General features: G+C 41.4%; 1 protein-coding gene across 3 annotated transcripts in view; it reads right to left on the reverse strand.

The window, feature by feature from the left end:
• The window catches only part of FSTL4 (follistatin like 4), a 657,291-nt gene that overhangs the window by 457,956 nt on the left and 176,323 nt on the right, over window positions 1–23,012 (reverse strand). For all 3 annotated transcript variants that reach the window (XM_020908080.2, XM_070465356.1, XM_070465357.1), the window contains one exon: window positions 7,077–7,267. The gene's annotated coding sequence lies outside the window, so the exon portion shown is untranslated. The remainder of the gene's footprint in view (window positions 1–7,076; window positions 7,268–23,012) is intronic.

Raw genomic sequence — 23,012 nt, forward strand, 5'->3', positions numbered from 1 at the left:
CTTATTTTGGTAAAACTCCTATCTTGTACATAACTTTTTGCTTTTAATAGGTATCTTATAGGCAATATTTAGCTCAATTTTATATTTAATTTTATTAGAGAGTCTTTACTCTTTGAAGAGTTTTAACTATTTACATTTATCATAATTTCTCATATCAATATTTATTTCTGCCTTTTTTACATTCTAAATTGTCCATGCCTTCTTTTTTATCCTTTTCTTCTTTTCCTATTCTGTTGAGTAAATGGAATTTTCTTCTCCTGGTGTAAAAGTTACACAGTCTATTTTTATTTTTCAAGTAACTCTCTCTAAGTTATTAAGAACACTACTTTTTTTCCCCTATTACTTTCTTAAGCTATTAGTATGTATTTTTTTTTCCTCCAGAAAAAGAATTTTGGAGAAATAGACAGACAAAAACCAAGCAAAGTAACAAAGAAAAGGTAAAACGAAGAAAGTAAATTGGGTAGCAAAAGGTCAGCAAAGAATAGAGAAAAAGGGAAAAAAAAAACATAAGTCAACAAGAAGAGTTGGAGTCTGAGGGAATAAAGCAAGGAATCTTGCACATCCAGCATGATCAAAATTCCAAGAGTGAGAAAAAAATCTAGGCTTCATTCATTCCTGTCATATAATATCTTCGGATCATTTCTTTCTTCCCTTTCTTGGAAAAGCATTACAAAATATTTCATAAATATTTACTAAGTAGCCACTGTGTTCCCAAGTCCTCTCTCCAGCCTGGGGACAAAGCAATGAACTAGCAGACCCTCTCTTTGCCTTCCCAGGACTCATAGTCAAAGTAAATCATTTAAAAAAAAACAATTACAGGAAGAATTACTATTGTTAAAATGACCATAGTACCCAAACAACATACAGATTTAATGCAATCCCCATCAAATTACCCATGATATTTTTTATGGAACTAGGACAAATAATCCTAAAATTTATATGAAACAATAAAAGACACAGAATTGCCAAAGCCATCCTGAAGAAAGAAAAGAAAGCAGGAAGCATAGCCCTCCCAGATTTCAGACAATACTACAAATCTACAGTAATCAAAACAGCCTGGTATTGAAAGGTTGTTGCTGAACGATTAGACGCGGGATTCTTGGCCTCCGGAGGAGACGAATTCAATCTGGGGCCAGAGACGAGGCTGGATCGCTCAGAGCTTTTGTGTAATAAAGTTTTATTAAAGTATAAAGGAGATAGGGAAAGCTTCTGACATGGGCATCAGAAGGGGGCAAAAGAATAACCCTTTTGCTAGTGTTAGCAATGGAGTTACATACTCTCCAATGAATCCAAAGAATGTCTGGAGGTTGCAAAGACCTCACCAGACCCACTCCCATATTTACATTTTAAGATAACAGAGTTGGCTAGAAGGTTTAATCCAAAGATTGTCCTCAGGCAGGATACATCCTTGTAAAGACCAGACCTACTCCCATAATTTATGTTTTAAGATAACAGAATTAGCCAGAGACTGTCCTCAGGCAGGATACATTATTGTTATATAATCCTAAGGAATGTAGAGGGAAAAAAAAGTAAAAAAAGTTTGTCCTTTCTTCCTCCTTGAATATTCCATACTTCTCTCTCCTTGGGGACCCCTAGACTTCTTATCAACCTGCCTAGGAACTGACTCTCTCAGTATTGGTACAAAAACGGACACATAGATCAATGAAACAGAATAAAGAACCTAGAAATAAGCCCATACACCTATGGTCAATTAATCTTCAACAAAGGAGATGAGCATATACAGTGGTGAAAAGACAGTCTCTTCAGCAAGTAGTGTTGTGACAACCACATACAAATCAATGAAGTTAGAACCTACCCTGTCACTACACGGGAAAATAAACTCAAAATGGCTTAAAGACTTAAATATAAGACGTGACACTGTAAAACTCCTAGAGGAGCACAGAAGCAAAATATTCTCTGATGTAAATTGCACTAATGTTTTCCTAGGTAAGTTTCCCAAGGCAATAGAAATTTAAACAAAAATAAACAAATGGATCTAATGAAACTTATAAGCTTTTGTATAGCAAAGAAAACCATACACAAAACAAAAAGACAACCTACAGACTGGGAGAAAATATTTGCAAATGATGTGACCAACAAAAGCTTCATTTTCCAACTATACAAACAGTTTATACAACTCAATAAAAAGAAAACAAACAATCCAATCCAAAAATGGGCAGAAGACCTAAATAGACATTTTTCCAAAGAAGAAATACAGATAGCCAAGAGGCACAATGAAAAGATGGTCTTCACAACTATTAGAGAAATATAAATCAAAACTTGGTGAGGTACCATTTCACACTGGTCACAAAAGACATCATTAAAAAGTCTATAAATAGCAAACACTGAAGAGAGTGTGAAGAAAAGGGAACCCTCTTACACTGTTGATGGGAATGTAAACTAATGCAGCCACTATGAAAACAGTATGGAGATTCTTCAAAAAACTAGAGTTGCCTCATTATTCAGTAATCCCATTCCTGGGCACATACCCAGACAGAACTGTAATTCAAAAAGATACATGAACTGTGATGGTCACAACAGCATTATTTACAATAGCCAAGACAAGGAAACACCCTAAATATCCATTGACAGATGAATGGATGAAGAAGATGTGGTATATATTTACACACACACACACATACACACACACACACACATGTATAGGCATGAACTTGGGCAAACTTTAGGAGATGGTGAGGGGCAGGGAGGCCTGGCATTCTGCAGTCCATGTGGTCACAAAGAGTTGGACACAGCTGGGTGACTGGAAAACAGCAGCAATATTACACAATGGAATATTACTCAGCCATTAAAAAAGAATGAAATAATGCCATTGGCAGCAATATGGGTGGACCTGGAGATCATCACACTAAGTGAAGCAAGTCAAAAAAAGATAAATACCCTTTGATACCACTTATATGTGAAATCTAAAAATGACACAAATGAACATATCTACAAAACAGAAACAGACTCACAGATACAGAGAAGAGACTTGGAAATGCCAAGATGGGGAGAAGGGGAGTAGGGGGAAGGAAGGACTGGAAGTTTGAGATTATTAGATACAAGTTATTATATATAAGTTGCATAAACAACAATGTCTAACTGTATAGCACAGGGAACTTTATTCAGTATCTTGTAATGAACCATAATGAAAATAATACGAAAAATAATAACTGAATTACTTATCTATACAGCAGAAATTAACACACTGAAGCAACTGTACTTCAAAAAATTTTTTTCTGATGCAGTTACGTCAGAACAGGAGGAGTACAGGCACCTTGGAAGGATCCAGCAAGGGAAACCCAAGCTGGTCTGTGGGCATCAGGAAAATCCTCCCATATGAAGTGACACATGCACTAAAGTTGGAAGGCCCTCACTGCTCCACCAGTGGCTGTCAAAAGCAGAGGCTGACCCTGACTGTCACCCTGCTGCCGGCCACTGGTCTTCCGCATCCTATGGGACTGTGAGGAGGACACATCCATGTGGCCAAGGCTATGGTCCTTATACTTGCCATGAAGCCACGTGTTTATAAACAGCCCAGGTCCTCTCAATACACATGCTCAGAACTCACAAGGTCCCTACCCTGTCCCATTTCCCCAGGCTGTGTCAGTATGTAAGTAGAATCTGGTGTCAACGTGGCCACTGGTTCCTGAGACCAACCCCTTCTCTGTGTAGCTTGTCTACATATCTGCTCCATGCCTTAATTTTCTTTTATGCACAATCAGATTCACTTAGATGGCTCAAGGAAGGAGTCTGAGTTAGGAAATATTTGAAGGAAAAGAGCAACTTTTATTGCTTCTAAGGGGCTGTGGTAAATTCAGCGAGGCCCATTTCAAATGCCATCCACATTGGCCTTCATGAATAGAAAGACAAAAGAGCATGGAAAAGAGCAGAAGAGATTATGAGCTCCCACTTCGGGAACAATTACCTAGGTTCAAACCCTGATTTTACCACTATTGTCACTGTGACCTTGGGAACAAGACTGAAGTGCTCTCTGAGTCTCAGATTACTCATTTGTGAAGAGACTAGTTATAGCTTCACAAGGTGGTGAAGATTAATCAGGACCTACTTGCAACTTAGCACAGAGCCTGGTACTTAAGAAGAGCTCAAAAATGGAGTTGCTTAATATTGCTGTTATCATCAGCATTAGCATGAGAATTACTACATTACAGCCTGAACTGGGAGAATTAATGAAGGACATAGTATCATTATTTTTTATGGTGAGAAAATGTGCAAAGTGGTTTCCCATAGATGCATAGTATCTAATCTATAAGGTTTACTAATCAGTTCTTCGAATTGGTTTAAGCAAAATACAAAGCTCTAGTTCATAAAAATAACTTGGTAATTAAACAAAGGGATTCAAATAGTTTCTTTATGAACTTTTGTCCTGAAGATTGCATTATTTGCTCATTTAAGGATTCAGGGTATCTGGTCACACCCTTATTAAATTGTCCTTATTCATTCATTCATCATTTAGTCAACAAATATTTGTTGGATGCCTATCAGAGAGGCATTTACACAAAGTAGGCACCAGCCAATATTTGTTGAATTAAAAAAAAACTGTATTACCAGCATCCAACCATACACACGAACGCTTGCACACATGCACGCGCACGCACACACTTGCATGTTTAATTACATTCATAAAATTCTTGAGTTTTACTTTGCTTAACCTCTGAAACAAATTATGTAATCTATATCAAAAACTTTTTTACATTTCGAGAATTGCTTTAGAAATTTTTCATTCCATTAAACCTTCCAGATTTCTCAAAGGTGGGGAAAAAAAACCCAAATTTCTTGTTTAGTACAATGTTATACATATATAAGCTCACTAAAAAATCATTTTCATTCCTAAAACATGAGCAACTCTCTTTTCCATCTAATCCTCAAGTTTTATTCACTTTACTTTTTCATTTACAGTTGACATACTCAACAACAGTATTACTATTTGCCAAATCACTGTGGATATTTTCACTCTTTGGCTGATCACTTTCGAATTTAACAAAGTCAGATTGGAATCTGAATTCATACAACCTTCCTCCAGATCAGACAATCATAGAGTACACACACCCTTTGAAGGCATATACCATGAAGGGAGTTAATAATATGAGAGCCATAGTCCCTGCTAAAATGCTTCCCTGGGAAAAAAAACAACTAAAGGTTGACAAGTTTCATCACTCTTGATTTTTAGGCCCATCATTTGAAAGTGCTAAAATCTTTAGGCAATGAAAAATGTTGGTGTTTCATAGTACAAAGATAGAAGAGGAAGGCAAAAACTCGAAGGCGTCACGTTCAAAGTCCCAGAGCCCCAGGGAACTCTGCAAAGATGTGCTGCACCAGGAGAGTCTTCCTGGGGTCACCCAGCTCACGCAGCCAATGCTCCGTGTCCCACCACGGCAGCATGAGGCACTGTGCTCATTGAGGAGGCCTTGTCACGTTGTCCAGAATAAAAACAAAAAACCACGTAATGATTTAGGACCAGAAGTACATGAAGGGGCTTCTCAGGTGACGCAGTGGTAAAGAATCTGCCTGCCAGAAGATTCCCCGGAGTAGGAAATGGCAACCGCCTCCACAATATTCTTGCCTGGAAAATCCCATGGACAGAGGAGCCTGGTGGGCTACATACAGTCCAGGGGATTGCAAAGAATCAGACACAACTGAGCAGACATGCACAAACATATATAAACACACACACACACAGTACTTGTAAGCAGAAGATACCAATGGGAATTATGCAGAGTGGAAAAAGCCAATCTCAAAGACTTACATACTGTGCAATTCCATTGATACAGGATTCTCAGAGTGACAAAAGCATAGTGATAGAACGCAGATTAGAAGCTGCCAAAGTTGGAGGAAGGACGTGATTTAGAGGGAATATTAGAGAGTCACACCATGAGGCATCTCAGCAGCCAGGGCCAACACAGACAGTCAGGCTCTCACTAGGGTATTTAACAACTGAAGCAGCCAGGGAGGCTCTCTAGCAGAGTCTGGAAGCCACGCTGTACTTGTGAATCAAGCTGGGATGCTCAGCCGGGGGAGAGGTATGGGCCTTGTGTGCATGTGGGGAGTACAGCCTGGCGGCTGTAAGCAAATATCCACAAGCTGCTGTGTGGGAGATAGATTAGCTCTGCCCTATATTAACTCTGAGGGCAGGTCTTATATCTGCAGGGAGAAGCTAGATGAAAGCAGGTTTCAATTCAATATAAAGAACCGTCCAAGAGACCTTCTTTGACAGGTAATAAGTTCCCAGACACTGGAAATATTTGAACATAGATCAGATGACCACCTATCAAGCATGATTTAAGGGGTCCCCATCAAGGGCCTCCGTCCCATTCTAAGGAGATGACACCAACAATAAAGACACTGGAGGGAGGGCACTCTGATCTGAGGATAAGATTCAGTGACACTCTTCCCTTTTAATTTTGCAAACTCCATTGGTATGAATCTGTTTTCCTAAATCCATTAACTCCTTGGTGGTTCATCCTGTCCCAAAATGAATCTCACCTCCCCAGCAGATCTCCAGGCCTCCTGATAAGAGGGACACTGCCTGCACTGCTCCTGCCTCCCCCACTGAGCCTGGCACAAGGCGGGCAGAAGAGAAGCTCCGTAAACGTGTGAAGCCAGGTGAATGATAGCTTGGGCATGTCTGAGGCATGAAGCCAGCCCAGCTCCAGCTGAAGTCCTCAGGCACTGAGAATCCATATATTTTATGACCTCAGAGTGCTTCCTGGCATAGACTCCCTCCAATGGTGATTCATTTCTCCTTTGCAGCTTTGTCCATACTGGGGTTTTCTACTTAGCTCTCAATGAACTAGCCATCATAGTTATAGCTCCCTAGGAAATGCCATACAGTAGCTCTGTCAGGGTTTTTATTTGCTTGGACAAATCGTTTTATTTCAGCAAGGTGTTTTATTAGCTTAGAGAGTCATAAATCACTTCAAAGGTAGATGAAAGATGACCCAAGACACACAATTTTATATGAGATGTTGTTCTTTCTGCCGAAGATCATGTCTCCTTGATTAGGATTGAGATCAATTTAGTTTCACACAAATTATGAAAAGCGAAAGACATCAACATACCTGTTTAGTCACCTGGCCAGAGCTAAGAGGCTGACTCCAACACCCATCTGGTTACCATCACTCAGGAAATCTATCATCAACGTGCAGGGTTATAACAGTCCCAAAAAAGTCAGTTTGAAGTTCCTTCTCCAAAACATAAGTCCTCCTGGGCCCAAATCACACCAACGATGAAGACACTGGTGTAAGAATAGCTATGACAAAGGAGTTGCATTAGTTAGCATAGGCTCTGCTATGATGCAGCAACACCTAAACCCTTAAATCTCCATGACTTAACCCAACATACGGTTATTTCTCATTCTCACCAGGTTTCCGATGAGATTTGGTCATGCCATACCGCAGGGTGACTCAGCAGTTAATCCTGTCCTCTTCCATCTTGTTACAGCAGGAAGAGGAGAGGGAATAAAAAACTCCACCCACTTCCTTCCCTTCTTCCTTCCTTCCTTCCCTCCTTCCTTTCTTTCACGTTTAGATTTTTTTTTTTTTAAAGAAGTTTCAGGTTCACAGGAAAATTAAAAGGAAGGTGCAGAGATTTCCCATATACTCCCTCCATATACATGCATAGTCTCCCCCGTTATTAACATTGCCCACCATCTGTCTGCATTAGTCACTTCAGTTATGTCCGACTCGGCAACACCATGGAGCCCTCCAGGCTCGTCTGCCCATGGTATTTTCCTGGCAAGAATACTGGAGTGGGCTGCCATTTCATCCTCCAGGGGATCTTCCTGACTCAGGGATTGAACCCAGGTCTTCTGCATTGTAGGCAGATTCTTTACTATCTGAGCCACCAGGAAAGACCACCAGAGTGGTATCTTTGTTACCTGAAGAACCTATATTGATACATCATAATTACTCAAAGTCAATAGTTAACATTCTGGTTCTCTCAGTATTGACTATCCTGTGGGTCTGGACCATTGTATGTTGATATGTCGGAGAAGGCAATGACAACCCACTCCAGTACTCTTGCCTGGAAAATCCCATGAATGGAGGAACCTGATAGACTGCAGTCCATGGGGTCTCGAAGTGTCGGACATGATTGAGCGACTTCACTTTCACGCACTGGGGAAGGAAATGGCAACCCACTCCAGTGTTCTTGCCTGGAGAATCCCAGGGATGGGAGAGCCTGGTGTGCTGCTGTCTATGGGGTCGCACAGAGTCGGACACGACTGAAGCAACTTAGCAGCAGCAGCGTATTGATGTGCATCCACTCTTATAATATCATACATAGTATTTTCACTGCCATAAAAATCCTAAATACTCTACCTATTCATCTCTCATCCCCCTATTCTCATCTCATCCCCCATCCCTGACAAACACTGATATTTTTTCTCCATGGTTTTGCCATTTCCAGAATGTCATATAGCTGAGACCATATAATATGTACCCTTTTCAGATTTTAGTAATATGCATTTAAAGTTCTTCCTGATCTTTTCATGCATGGCTTGACACCTCACTTCTTTTTAGCACTAATTAATATTCTATTGTCTGGATGTACCACAGTTCAGTTATCCTTTACCTACTGAAGGACATCGTGGTTTCTTCCAACTTTTGGATTATGGATAAACTTTCTATGAACACATGCATGCATATTTCTGTGTAGACACAGGTTTTCAAATCCTTCGGTAAATACCAAGGAGTGTGATTGCTGGATTGTATGGTATGAGTACATATGTTTACTTTTGTAAGAAACTGCCAAACTGTCTTCCAAAGTGGCTGTACCATTTTGCATTCCTACACACAGTAAAAGAGAACTCAGCATTTGGTGTTGTCAATGTTCCAAATTTTGGCCATTCTAACAGGTATGTAGGTATCTCACTGCATATAGTCTTAATTTCCTGATGACATTTGCCCACTTTTAAATGCCTGGGCCAGGAGTGACACTCACTGCTTTTAACTCACAGCCCACTGGCCAGAACTAGACATAGCCCAGGACCCGACAGCAGGTCTGAGAAACACAAGGGAGGGCCTGGGTGCTCAGGAAGAACAAAGCTTTCTGCCACAGGGCTTAAACCCCTGGGAATGCTTTCTTAGCATCTGTCCCAACTTTACCTCTTGCTATAGATCCAGGTTTATTCTGGTGTGCAAGTTGGCCTGGAAAAGCAGTCTCGCTTCTGTGATTGAGAAAGAACTGGGACTCAGAGCCCAGAAACCTCTTAGGAAGTAAAGCCAGGAGTTAGATATGCTAGACCACCAGGGACATCGGGCTGACTCGGGGCTCACATTGGAAGGCGCTGCAAGAGTCTCTCCTTCCTCCTCCATATTCAGATCTGAAAGCGCCCAACCATCAAGGCAATGCAGAGCACGTGAGAACAACCGTGCCTCTGCATAGCTGTTTGCTCCCAATGCCCAGGGAGGCAGCTCCACTTACAGCCAGCAGCCGCACTGCCACAGAATCCAAGGGCGCTGCACAACTGGCACCTTGGGACCATGGCTGCTCAGGTGTGGTGTTCCCTCTAGACCCTGACATCACTGGCTTTATACTGGCCAAAGTCCCCCATAGAAAAGTCAGGCATCAGAGTTTCCTACATATCACATCTCTGTGCCAATTAAAAAAGTAAAGATAATCACTACAGAAATAGCTTGTAAGTTGTAGCAGCATCTTATCTGCAAGTGAACCAGCCATGCTGTTCAGATATTATATTATACTATTATGAAATTCACATTGTAGTCTCTTCAATGTAAAGAGTCATTTCAGTGAACAAAGTACCTTTTTTTCTTCCCATTCCTGTTTTAATTGGAAAAGTGATGGAAAATCTAGAAGTACCTCCCTATAGCTAGTTTTTAAAAATCTATTTGGAAACCTTGAAAATATTGGTAAATTATAAAAGAAATTGAACTCTGATACTTTTCTCTTATTTTATTGTTCCCTATTCTCTGAAAAGCCTTCAACATTGTATTTTTATCACTCAGAATAAGGATGCATTTTCCTCTCAGAACATGAAGATATTCTAATTATATGTAAATCAGTTCACAGAAATAAATATCCATGGTTAAAGGACATTTAAAATGTTAAAGGGTTTTTCTCAACCATTCACTGTTTAAAATAAAAAAGTCTATTTCCAGAACCCTGGTAGCTCTAACCCCCTTTCACAACTGCATAGAAGCACAATCTCATGCAAAGCCATTTTTCCTGGGCTCTTCTCCCTGAAAGACCTCAAGTGGGGAATCACAGTTTGATTCTGATTTTGAGGCAATTCTATGTTAATCAACTTTTTTTTAACAGTGGAAACTTTTTTCCCTTTTATTCAGAATCAAAACATACAATTGGACAGAGAAACTGAATAGAAATCAAGAAAGTTGCTATCATATTGAAAAGGGTATCTTAAGTATTATCCTTCAAGTCCTGAAAACACTGCCACACGTGTATGTTTAAAGTATCATGATTGCCTTGATGCCTATATTCTGCTCTAATTCCCTGGCCATAAACACCAACAAAATGCTGATGATTCCTCTGTCTCTATCCCTGGAATCCACGGCTCACATAGCTGAATGCCTATTTAATATCCGCACTTGGTTATCTCACAGGCATTATAAGCTGAGCATGTTCAAAACGTAATCCTTGATCTGCAAATCTACCTCCCCCCACTTTCTCCTCAACAACAGGCAGTGCTGTGCTTCAGGTCTCTCAGGACAAAAGCACAGCAGTTATCCTTCATTCTGCTTTTTCTTTCAGTCCACTTTTAACCCATCAGCTAAGTTCTATTAGCCCCATCCTAAAAAATTTGTCCAGAATGTGACTATGTGTTATCAGCTCCATGATCATTACTCTGGTCCAAGCCACCATCATGGTTTGCCTACATTTTTTTGCACTGGTCTTCTCCCTAATTGTGACCTAGCCCTCCTAGATGCTACTTTGAACACCATAGTTAGCTAGAATGATCTTTTGAAAACATAAAGACAGCCGTGTTACTTCAGTGCTCTAAACTCTCCAAAACCTCTCAGTGTCAAAGCAAAGTCTTATTCATGCAGATGGCCATCCGGCATATGAAAACATACTCAACATCACTAGTTATTAGAGAAATGCAGATCAAAACTATAGTGAGGTACCACTTCACACCAATCAGAGTGGCCATCGGGGAGACTTTCCTTGTCCAAAGGTTATGACTTCACGTTGCGGTGCAAGGGGTGCAGGTTTGATCCCTGGTCGGGGAACTAAGATCCTACCTGCCCCGAGGCCAAAATACATAACATAGAAGCAATACTGTAACAAATTCAACAAAGACTTTAAAAATGGTCCACATCAGAAAAAAAAAATTTTTTTGAAGACAGGCCATAATTAAAAATCTATAAATAATAAATGTTGGCCAGGGTTTGGAGAAAAAGGAAACTTCCTACACTGTTGGTGGGAATGTAAATCAGTGCAGCTACTATGGAGAACAGTATGTAGGTTCCTCAAAACACTAAAAACAGAGGTGCCATGTGATCCAACAATTCCACTCCTGGGCATACACCCAGATAAAACTGTAATTCAAAAAGATTCATAGGATTATTATTCACAGTAGCCAAGACATGGAAACAACCTAAATGTACATCAATGGATGAGTGAATAAAGAAGATGAGGTACATATATACAATGGAATACTCCTCGGCCATAAAAAAGAATGAAATAATGCCTTTTGCAGCAGCATGGATGGACCTAGAGATTATCATACTAAGTAGGGTAAGTCAGAAGGATAAAGACAAATGCTATATGATATCACTTATATGTGAATCTAAAATATGACACAAATGAACTTATCTATGAAAGAGACTCACAGATAGAGAGAACAAAGTTGTGGTTACCAAGGGGGAGGTGGATGGGGGAGGAATGGATTGGGAGCTTGGGATCAGCAGATGCGAATTGGTATCTATAGAACGGATAACAACAAGGTCCTACTGTATAGCATGGGGAACTATAGTTAATATCCTGTGGCAAACCATAATGGAAAAAGTATGAGAAGAATGTATATGTGTATATGTGTAACTGAATCACTTTGCTGTGAATAAATACTTGAATAAACTAAAATTTTTTTAAAAAGCAACATGATATTAAAATGGTGCATAAAACTCCCTTTGATCTCATTTCCCACATTTCTCTCCTGATTCGCTCAGTTAAAGTTCAGGGCATTTGTTTCTCAAACTCCCAGATGTGTTTCCACCACAGGATCTTTGCACTGACTGTTCCTTTGCCAAGGATGCTTTCCCCCAAACATTTGCAAGACTCTTGCTCCTTCATCAAACTGATGACTACAGATGTAGCATCCTCACTGCTATCCTGCCCTCCTTTCCCTACTGCATCTTGCTTCATATTTCTTACCATCTAATGCATTTTATACTATACTTTATCATTTCCTTCTTCTAGTATATAAACTCCACAAGGGTAGAGATTTTTATGTTTTGTTCACAGCTGTGTCTATTCACTTAGGAATGATACCTGGCACACAGTAGACACTTAACAAATATTCGTTGACTAAATAAGATTCAATGCATTTGGATAAATTAGGGGCTGATTCCCACCTTTCATGCCTTCTAACACTTCTCACTTGCACATTTGTGGCACGTGAATCTATGATAGGCCAAGGGGCTCCTTGTTGCTGGATCATCAGGGGCTAAGCTTGTAATCAAACCTTGAGGGTATGATTTGCAACATCTGAATGTACCCATAGGCTGCACACTGGATCTTATTTCTGATCTGGACTGGCTGCACCAGGTCAGTCACTGCAGATACCTTTATGGAATGAGGTGAGGGTGTGTACAAATCTGTCACACCAGGGACTGTGGTACCCCCAGATCACTCATCTTACCAGACAGAGCTGCAGGGCTCAGAGGGCAGGAGTGATTCTGAAGATAGCTACATGGATATGGGTAAATCAGACTGCCTCCAACACCTTTCTGGTCAGGAGAGGGTAATAAGTAAAAATTTGGATTTCAGCAAGTGCTAGTAGACCTGCAGACCGGTGTTCAAACAACTGAGAAGCAGCTTTCCCCTCTTCCACAGACACTACCCAGCTCTGTCTCCTCCAAGCTCAGCGAGCTACAGGCATGAACTAGGCTGTGAGCCCAAGAGATACTCCCAGAGACCTTCCAAAACACTCAGGAAGGACTGAGGGCTCAAGCAGCTGGGGGCGCCCAAGACCACCTGACACTTGGATTATGCTGCTAACATGATTTCATCAGTAGCCAAGGGCTGGCTGGACCTGGGGAAATGTGGGCCCCACTTGGGTGACATCACCAGCTCTGCCAAGTCGTGGACGCTCTGTCTTGTGGTCTCATCAAGCCAGAGGTGATACTTAGGGATAGGATCAGTTGTCACTGATATAAATGAACTGGACCCACCGGATGAGCTACTTTTAACATCCCGAACAATTCTAAGATGTGATGAAATCTAAACATGTCACAAGCAGAAAGGGCAAGAAATGTTTCCAAGTCTCATTTGCTCTTATGAAGTGACATCTAGAAGGAAAATGAATTCGATGAAAAGGAAAAGGCGAATTATGATATTAAAAATTCATTTCCATTTAGCAAATTTGCTATTAGCATCACAATTCAGGATACTTTAATAATTAGAGCCTCACATAGGTGGCATAATAGGCTGCCTCACTGATAGGATTTAAGGAACATCAGAAAAATCCCTTTTCCTAAATCACTTCTTCAACAGCCTGAGTCACCCACCAGGGCTGGACACAGCTGACCCTTCCTGGGTTCCTCTTGTAAATACACATTCTGGGCTCCAAAATCACTGCAGATGGTGATTGCAGCCATGAAATTAAAAGACACTTACTCCCTGGAAGGAAAGTTATGACCAACCTAGACAGCATATTAAAAAGCAGAGACATTACTTTGCCAACAAAGGTCCGTCTAGTCAAGGCTATGGTTTTCCCAGTGGCCATGTATAGATGTGAGAGTTGGACTATAAAGAAGGCTGAGCGCTGAAGAATTGATGCTTTTGAACTGTGGAGTTGGAGAAGACTCTTGAGAGTCCCTTGGACTGCAAGGAGATCCAACCAGTCCATCCTAAAGGAGATCAGTCCTGGGTGTTCTTTGGAAGAACTGATGTTGAAGCTGAAACTCCAATACTTTGGCCACCTGATGTGAAGAGCTGACTCACTGGAAAAGATCCTGATGCTGGGAAAGATTGAGAGCGGGAGAAGAAAGGGACAACAGAGGATGAGATGGTTGGATGGCATCACCAACTCAATGGACATGGGTTTGGGTGGACTCCAGGAGTTGGTGATGGACAGGGAGGCCTGGAGTGCTGCAATTCATGGGGTCACAAAGAGTCGGACACGACTGAGCAACTGAACTGAACTGAACTGAGGGTGGGAAGTGACAGCCACTCAGGCCTAGCCCTTCCCAGTGAGTGGGTGGAGCAGATGAGAGTCCCGAAGGAAAGACTGAGCCTGGGAAGTGAGGCTCCTGGAGGCCACTGTGCACCCCAGGAGGTTTTTCCTCTTCAAATCGTCTTACTGCCCCATTCCTGCTGAAGACCTTTTGTCTTCAGGAGAGCACTTTTTGCTCAAGAGGCAAATGTTTTCTGCTAATTCAAAGGAGAAATGGTAGGAACTGTGTAGTGAGACATCCTTCAGACAGGGAAGAGTTCTGCATGGTCTGGGGTCAGGAGGGATAGGGGAGCGCCCTGCACTCAGAGCAGCTGCAACTGACAGTACCAGGCAGGGTGCCTCTGAGGACTCACTAGATCCCCTGCCTGCCTTCAGCCAGGTTCCTGCCGAGCCTCTGGAACAAGTAAAGGATCCTGTTGTGACATAATCATAGATACCCAAGCTCATGCTTTGAAAACAAGGCAAGTCCAGAGAAGACAGGCCCCAGATCAAACAATAATGCTGCGCTCCCAGTGCCTCTGCCTGTTTTCAACAGTGACCCCTCAGGGAAGGTGAGTTTCTCCTCTGGACTTCGGCCCCACCCACTCCCAAGCCCACGCTCATTTCCCCCAAGCGACTAGAGAGGCTTCTGAAGTGCTAGGCTGAACTTCTGTTCTCTCAGTTTAAAAGTCATCAATAACTCCCCAGTAACCCTGGGTTCGGAAGATCTCCTGGAGGAGGGCATGGCAACCCATTCCAGTAATCTTGCCTGGAGAATTCCCATGGACAAAGGAGCCTGATGGGCTACAGTCCATACGGTCGCAAAGAATCAGGCACGACTGAGCGACTAAGCACACACATACAACCTCAAGAAAAAGGCCCACACCCTGGCCCAGTATTAGTGGTAAAGAATCCGCCTGACAATGCAAGAGACATAAGAGACCCAGGTTCGATCCCTGGGTCAGGAAGATCCCCTGGAGAAGGAAATGGTAACCCACTCCATTATTCTTGCCTGTAGAATTCATGGACAGAGGAATCTGGCGGGCTACAGTCCATAGGATCACACAGAGTTGGACACAACTGAAGTGACTTAGCATGCACACACTGGCCCAGTATATCTAGTTGCACAGGATCTGGCTGCTATCCATTCTTAGGCTTCCTCCCACCACCTTCCCACATGACCCCTGCATTCAGCTGCAAGCACAGCTCCCAAGATGCCCATACACTGAGGCCTGGGGTGCTCCCCTCTGCCAACCAAGGCCTGCTCCACCTCACGTTCCTGAGGGTCAGCCTTGGTCCTGCTGTGGAAAGATGAGATGGTAAAAGAGGGCACGATAGAGTAAGTTAGAATGCAAGAAAGTCTGATTTTTACTGAGATTCAGTTGTTCTTCTTTAACAAGCACTCCTCATATTGTTGTGAGCCTTTGGTTAATTTCCAAAGTTCTGAAAAAGTTAATCTTGACAGTTTGTGTGTGTTTGTGTGTTTACCAGTATTGTCATGGCTTTTATGAAGGAGTTGGCTTTCAGAGGTCCTTACTCCAGAAGTATTCTTGCCAGTGAATTGATTTTTGACAAAGGTGTGAAGGCAATTCACTGGGTAAAGGATAGTCTTTCTACAAATGGGCTGAAACAATTAAATTTTTATATGCAATCAATTAATACATAAAAATGAAAGGAACTTTGATCCATATCATGCACCATATAAGAAAATAAGCCAAAAGGATCATAGACCCTAAAGTAAAACCTAAAACTACAAAATTTCTAGAAGAAAACCTAACAGAAAATCTCCATGACTTTGGATAGGCATAGATCCTAGATACAATGTTAAATATATGATCCTTAAAAGAAAAAAAAAGACCCTTGTGAACTTAAGCAATTTCCCTAAAACCACTGAAACTTAGTTCTATTTTAAAGATAGGAAGAAAGACTTTCTCTCAGTACACTATTTCTCCCTATCCTCTCTGTGATTTTTTTTTAAGTAATGAATGGCTGCTATCCAAAAGTCTACAAACAATAAATGCTGGAGAGGGTGCAGAAAAAAGGAACCCTCTTACACTGTTGGTGGGAATGCAAACTAGTACAGCCACTATGGGGAACAGTGTGGAGATTCCTTTAAAAACTGGAAATAGAACTGCCATATGACCCAGCAATCCCACTGCTGGGCATACGCACCGAGGAAACCAGAATTGAAAGAAACACAAGTATCCCAATGTTCATCGCAGCACTGTTTACAATAGCCAGGACATGGAAGCAACCTAGATGTCCACTGGCAGATGAATAGATAAGAAAGCTGTGGCACATATACACAATGGAATATTACTCAGCTATTAAAAAGAATGCATTTGAATCAGTTCCAATGAGGTGGATGAAACTGGAGCCTATTATACAGAGCGAAGTAAGCCAGAAAGAAAAACACCAACACAGTATATTAACGCATATATATGGAATTTAGAAAGATGGTAACAATGACCCTATATGTGAGACAGCAAAAGAGACACAGATGTAAAGAACAGACTTTTGGACTCTGTGGGAGAAGGTGAGAGTGGGATGATTTGAGAGAATAGCATTGAAACATGTGTATTATCATACGTGAAATAGATGGCCAGTCCAGGTTCAATGCATGAGACAGGGTGCTCAGGGCTGGTGCACTGGGATGACCCTGAGGGATGGGATGGGGAGGGAGGTGGAAAGGAGGGTCAGCATAGGGAACACATGTACACCCATGGCTGAATGAATGTTTGGCAAAAAATGGCAAAAACCACCACAATATTGTACACTGGAGTGGGTTGCCATTTCCTTCTTTGTAAAGTAATTAGCCTCCAATTAAAATAGATTTTAAAAAAGAAAAAATACATAAAAGTAATGACACATCAGTGTTATACTATAAGAGGTTATTAGTATAGTACTAGAGAGTTTCATTCATACTGTTGGTGAGCCAGTGTAAAGAAATGAGAAGATCCAGGTTAAAACTGGGCATCCTGAAAACAGGTGGTAGTGGTAAGATGTTTAGGGATCCTGGGGAATAAAATCTTAAATACAATGGTAAATACACGAGCTTTAAAAGGAAAAAATGAATTTCATCAAAATTAAGAGCTTCTGTTCTTCTAAATCATTGTTAAAGGAATAGAAAGACAAGCCGCAAACTAAGAGAAAATATTTGGAAATCGTATATCTGATAGAAGACTTGTATCCACAATATAGAAAGTATTCTCAATACAAGCTCTCAAACAAACAATTCAATCTTAAAATGGTCAAAATATTTGACCAGACATATGTGAAACAAGAAACGTGGATGGTAATTAAGCACTTGAAAAAGTATTCAAGATCTTTAGTTATTAGGGAAATACAAATAAAAATCACAATAAGATACCACATCACTGTCATGAAATGGCTAAAATTAACGGGACTGTTGTATACCATGTGTGAGTGAGGATGCAGAGCCACTGAAACTCTTAACCACTGGTTTTAGCTGTTGTTCAGTCGCTAAGTCATGTCTGACTCTTTGCAACCCCGTGGACTATAAAATTATACAACTATTTTGGGAAACCATGTGGCAATTTCTTAAAAAGTATATACCTATCATATGCCCCAGTCACTCCACTCCTAGGTATTTAACCAGGAGAAATGAAATCATGTGTCTACTTAGAGACTTGTACTTCAATAGTCATTGCAGCTTTACATGAAATAGCCCGAAACTAGAAACAACAAAATATTTATCAAGAGATGAAAGGGTAAACAAAGTTTACCACAGTCATATAATGAATTACTGTTCACCAAAAATGAGGAATAAAATATTGATAAATCAGCCATGTGGATGATTTCAAAATAAATACGCTAAGCAAAAGAAATATAAACAAAATATAAATAAATCTAAACAAAATATGCTAAGCAAAAATAGATCTAAACAAAAAATTATACATACTATGCCACTCTCATTAGTCTAAAGTTCTAGGAAATGTGACTGTATTCCATTTGTTCAATACAAACTAACATACAGAGGCAGAGAGCAGAAAGTGTTTGCAGTGATGGAGCAGGGGCTAGCATGCGTGGGAGGGAAGAAATGCAAAGGGTCCCCAAAAGTTTTTGGACATGATGGGTATGTGATGGTGTCACCAGTACATACATATGTCAAAACTTAGATTTAAGACATGTGCATTTTATTGTATGTCAATTATTCCCATAATGCTATTAAAAATAATAAAACTCAGGACCATCAATCCAATCAGTGTGTGGCTGTAAGATATTTTGTTAAGACGTGTAAAAAAATTAACCCATGGACTTCCTGGTGGTCTAGGGCTAAGACTCTGTGCTCCTGATGCATGGGGCCCAGGTTTGACCCCTGTTTGGGGAGCTAGATCCCACATGCTGCAACTAACAGTTTGCATGCTGTAACTAAAGATCCTATTATACATGATGCAACTAAATATCACTCATACCACAACTAAGGCCCAGCACTTTTTAAAAAGAAGAATTAACCAAGTAGAACTTCCCAGATATACAAATGGGCTTTAGGAACTTAAAGGCAAGATCCCACAGTCTTCAGAAAGGATGAGTACATTTTGCATGGGGAAGGAAAGTGAATCATTCTGACAGAGGACAGACTGAAGAAGATCTATGAAAGGAAAACCAAAATAAAGCTGGTATTGCTAAGAGAGCTCTCTAAAATGGAGACAGCAACATTGGTAATTATTAGAGAAATTCAAATTAAAATTGCAATGAGGTTCCACCCACACCAGTCAGAATGACCATCATTAAAACATCTACCAATGCTAGAGAGAGTGTAGAGAGAAAGGAACTCTCCTACACTGTTGATGGGAATGTAAATTGATGCATCCACTATAGAAAACAGTATGGAGGTTTCTCAAAAAACTAAAAACAGAACTATCATGTGATCCTGCAATCCCACTCCTGGGCATATATCTGGGGGAAAAAAAACATAATTCAAAGAGATACTTGCACCCCAATGTTCATAGTAGCACTATTTACAATAGCCAAGACATAGAAGCAATCTAAATGTCCACTGACAGATGAATGGATAAAGAAGATGTGGTACATATATAGAATGAAATATTACTCAGCCATAAAAAGAATGAAATAATGTCATTTGCAGCAACATGGATGGACCTAGAGATTATCAAACTAAGTGAAGTAAGTCAGAAAGAAAAAGGTATATACCCTCCGTTAACACTTATATGTGGAATCTAAAATATAACACAAATGACCTCATCTATGAAACAGAAACAGGTTCACAGACATAGATAAGAGACTTGAGGTTGATGGGAAGGTGGCATAGGGGGAGGTTCAGAGTTTGGGATTAGCAGATGCATACTATTATATACAGTATGGATAAACAACACAGGGAACTATATTCAATATGCTGTGATAAACCATAATGGAAAAGAATAGGAAAAGAATGTGCATATATACATACAAATATATATGTATATATACATACACACACATATAAATGAATCACTTTACTGTACAGCAGAAATTAATGCAACATTGTAAATCAACTATACATCAACAAAATAAATTTTAAAAAATAATAACGAAATAGAGCCAGGAGGCCATTAGCCCACTCCAGTGCTCTTGCCTGGAGAATCCCAGGGACGGTGGAGCCTGGTGGGCTGCCACCAATGGGGCCGCACAGTTGGACACGACTGAAGCGACCTAGCAGCAGCAGCAGTAACAGCAGGAGGCCGTTAAGGAAGTGTGACTTATACACATCTCAGCCTGGATGGAATCTGACCTACTGACTTGCCAGAAACTCAAGACACTTATTGGACCTCTGCCCTAAAACAATTTGTGATTCCTTAAGGACAAATGTTTTCTGACTAGCGTCAAAGTCCATCACAATTCTCACCAGGCAACTTTTAACAACCTCGTACCTTTTTGTCTTTACAAGTTCCTAATGCTTTCACTTCCTTGGAACACTCTTTTGGGGTTACCTGAATCTGTATCTCCCAAATTGCAGTTCCTAAGACCTCAAATAAATTCTTTTCTATTTTCAGTCTCCTGAAATGTCCTCTTTGAGTTAATAGATCAGTTTTACAAATGGCCCAATTCTGTGTCCACAGCTTCTCCAATATAGGTTGGCATCTCCACCCATCAAGATGTGGAATCTCTTTAGACTCCCTGACTCTGGGCTGACTTGAGAACATTCTTTGGCTGACAGGATGCAGAGAAATTGATGGTGTGTTAGTTCCAAGCCCAGGCTTCAAGGTTCCTTCCATTCTCCAGCTGTCTTCCTTGGTTGCCTGCCTGTGTTATGAGAATAAGCCTGGGCGAGCCTGCTGCAGGATGAAAGAACTCATGAAAGTCAGCTGATGACCAGACTGCCTCCAGAAGCAGAGCCTCCTGGATGACTTATAGCTGATCACATATCATGATCGAGCCCAGCTAAGACCAGAAAAATTGTCCAGAGGAGCCCCATGTAAATTGCCAAACTGCAGGCTGTGAGCTTGCTGTTTAAGCCACTGAAGTTTTTTATACAGCCTTAGATAACTGATACACATGCATCATCTCTTGTAATTCACACAACAGCCAGAGAGACAGGACACATTATCCCTATTTTAGGCAAACCTAAGGAGGAAATGGCAACCCACTCCAGTATTCTTGCCTGGAGAATCCCATGGATTCCCTGGCGGGTTACAGTCCATGGGGTCGCAAAGAGTCGGACACGACTGAGTGACTTCACTTTCACTTTAAGGCTCAGAGAAAGTCTCACAACTGTCTAGGGTAATATAGCTAGCGAATGGCTTTGTAGTCATCAGAGCTATGTACCAATACTCTGGCTCTCCTCCCAGACACTTGGTGAGACTGAGGTGGAGCAGAGTGTCAGGACTTGTTTTGGACAAAAGCTTAAGTGAAAGCAATGTGTGTCACTGCCAGGAGAAGGACTCTAAAAGAAATGCATGATTTGCTATGCTCCCTTCCTCTTGCTGCCATACACAGAGACTCACCATGTGGTGACTGTCCCTTCCATCCAGGTCTCTGAATGTGATCGGGAGAACAGCCCCCAGCCAACCCATGATGGACATCACACAGGACAGTGAATTAAACCCTTTTTAGTGTAAGTCTTTGAGATTAGGGATTATCACTGCAGCCCAGTCTAGCCCATCCTAATTGATACAGCAGCTGGGCCAGGATTAAACTTCATATCTGTGTCAATCCAAAACCCACACTTTCACTCACAAATGAATGGGTAAGTAAATGATTTCTATCCAAAGGACGAGCAGGACCAACAGCACTAACTGAAATGGGAGAAAAAAGATGAAAGACAACAAATGAATGCAGTTGAGACAGCAGAGGTCAGAGGAACACATTTTCCATCCAGAGGTCAAAGAGAAGGCAAAGCAAGGATCTAGGGAGTGTAGGAATGAGGTCCCTCCTGCCACAGCCCTTCAGAGCTATGCGTGGGGCTGAAGAGAGAGCCAGCTACTGCTTTTCATCAGAAAGTCTCTGAAGAATTGACTCCAAGCAGTCACAGTGGGGCAGCCAAGAGCAATGGTGGCGAGTCCACTCCTTCTGTCTCTGGGTTCAGTTCAGTTCAGTCGCTCAGTCGTGCCCGACTCTTTGTGACCCCATGAACCGCAGCACACCAGACCTCTCTGTCCATCACTAACTCCCAGAGTTTACCCAAACCCATGTCCATCGAGTTGATGATGCCATCCAACCATCTCATCCTCTGTCATCCCCTTCTCCTCCTGCCTTCGATCTTTCCCAGCATCAGCTTATAAGTGATCCGTCTCAGGAAACCCCAGACTGGGACATCCAGGGTCCCTCCTGTGGCTGGGGCATCTCCTTCTGTCTTGACTATCCTGGTTGCTGCGCACTGCTGGATTTTCTTCCCCTCAAATTAGGATGGCTTCTTAGCATCCTCTCACTCAAACCTCTTCAACAAAACTAACCAAGATCTTCTGATTAATCAACTCACGTCCAGAATCTGACATCTCATGTTGCCCACCAGCAACTGTGGATTCAAATTCAACTCATCTGCTTCCACTTTGAACTCTCCAATTTAGGTGAGTTTTCCAAATACCAAACTTTAATTCTATGCAAATAAACAAATGCTTATCTGGAGACTACTGTATGCACAGAGCTATGGCCAGGAAATAAATATAACATCCTCTCTCCCTGGAGGGACTCACAGCCCAGTAAGGGAGACAGAAGTCAGTAAAGGGGGCCTTAATTCAAGGCTACGTTTGAGAAGGGCAAAGACAACCAGAAAACAGGGTGAGTCGGTGAGATTCAAGCTCTCCAAGTTCCCCTCAGGGCCTGGACCTACTTCTCTGTGTGTTTTTATCATAATTTGCTACAATGCAATTTTGTTGGTTTTGCCTCAATAATAAGCAGTCTCGGGAACATAATTAAATGCTTGCAATCACTGTAACGGGCTTTCCTGGTGGCTCAGTGGTAAAGAATCTGCCTGTCAATGCAGGAGACGCAGGTTCAATCCCTGGGTCAGGAAGATCCCCTGGAGAAGGAAATGGCAACCCAATCCAGTATTCTTGCCTGGGAATCCCATGGACAGAGAAGCCTAGCAGGCTACAGCCCTGGGGTTGCAAAGAACAGGACACAACTGAGCAGCTAGACAGCAACAACAATCACTATAACAATAATTACAGTGTAAGGCAGG

This window comes from Odocoileus virginianus, chromosome 3, assembly GCF_023699985.2.
Source record: "Odocoileus virginianus isolate 20LAN1187 ecotype Illinois chromosome 3, Ovbor_1.2, whole genome shotgun sequence".
Classification (NCBI taxonomy): Eukaryota; Metazoa; Chordata; class Mammalia; order Artiodactyla; family Cervidae; genus Odocoileus; species Odocoileus virginianus.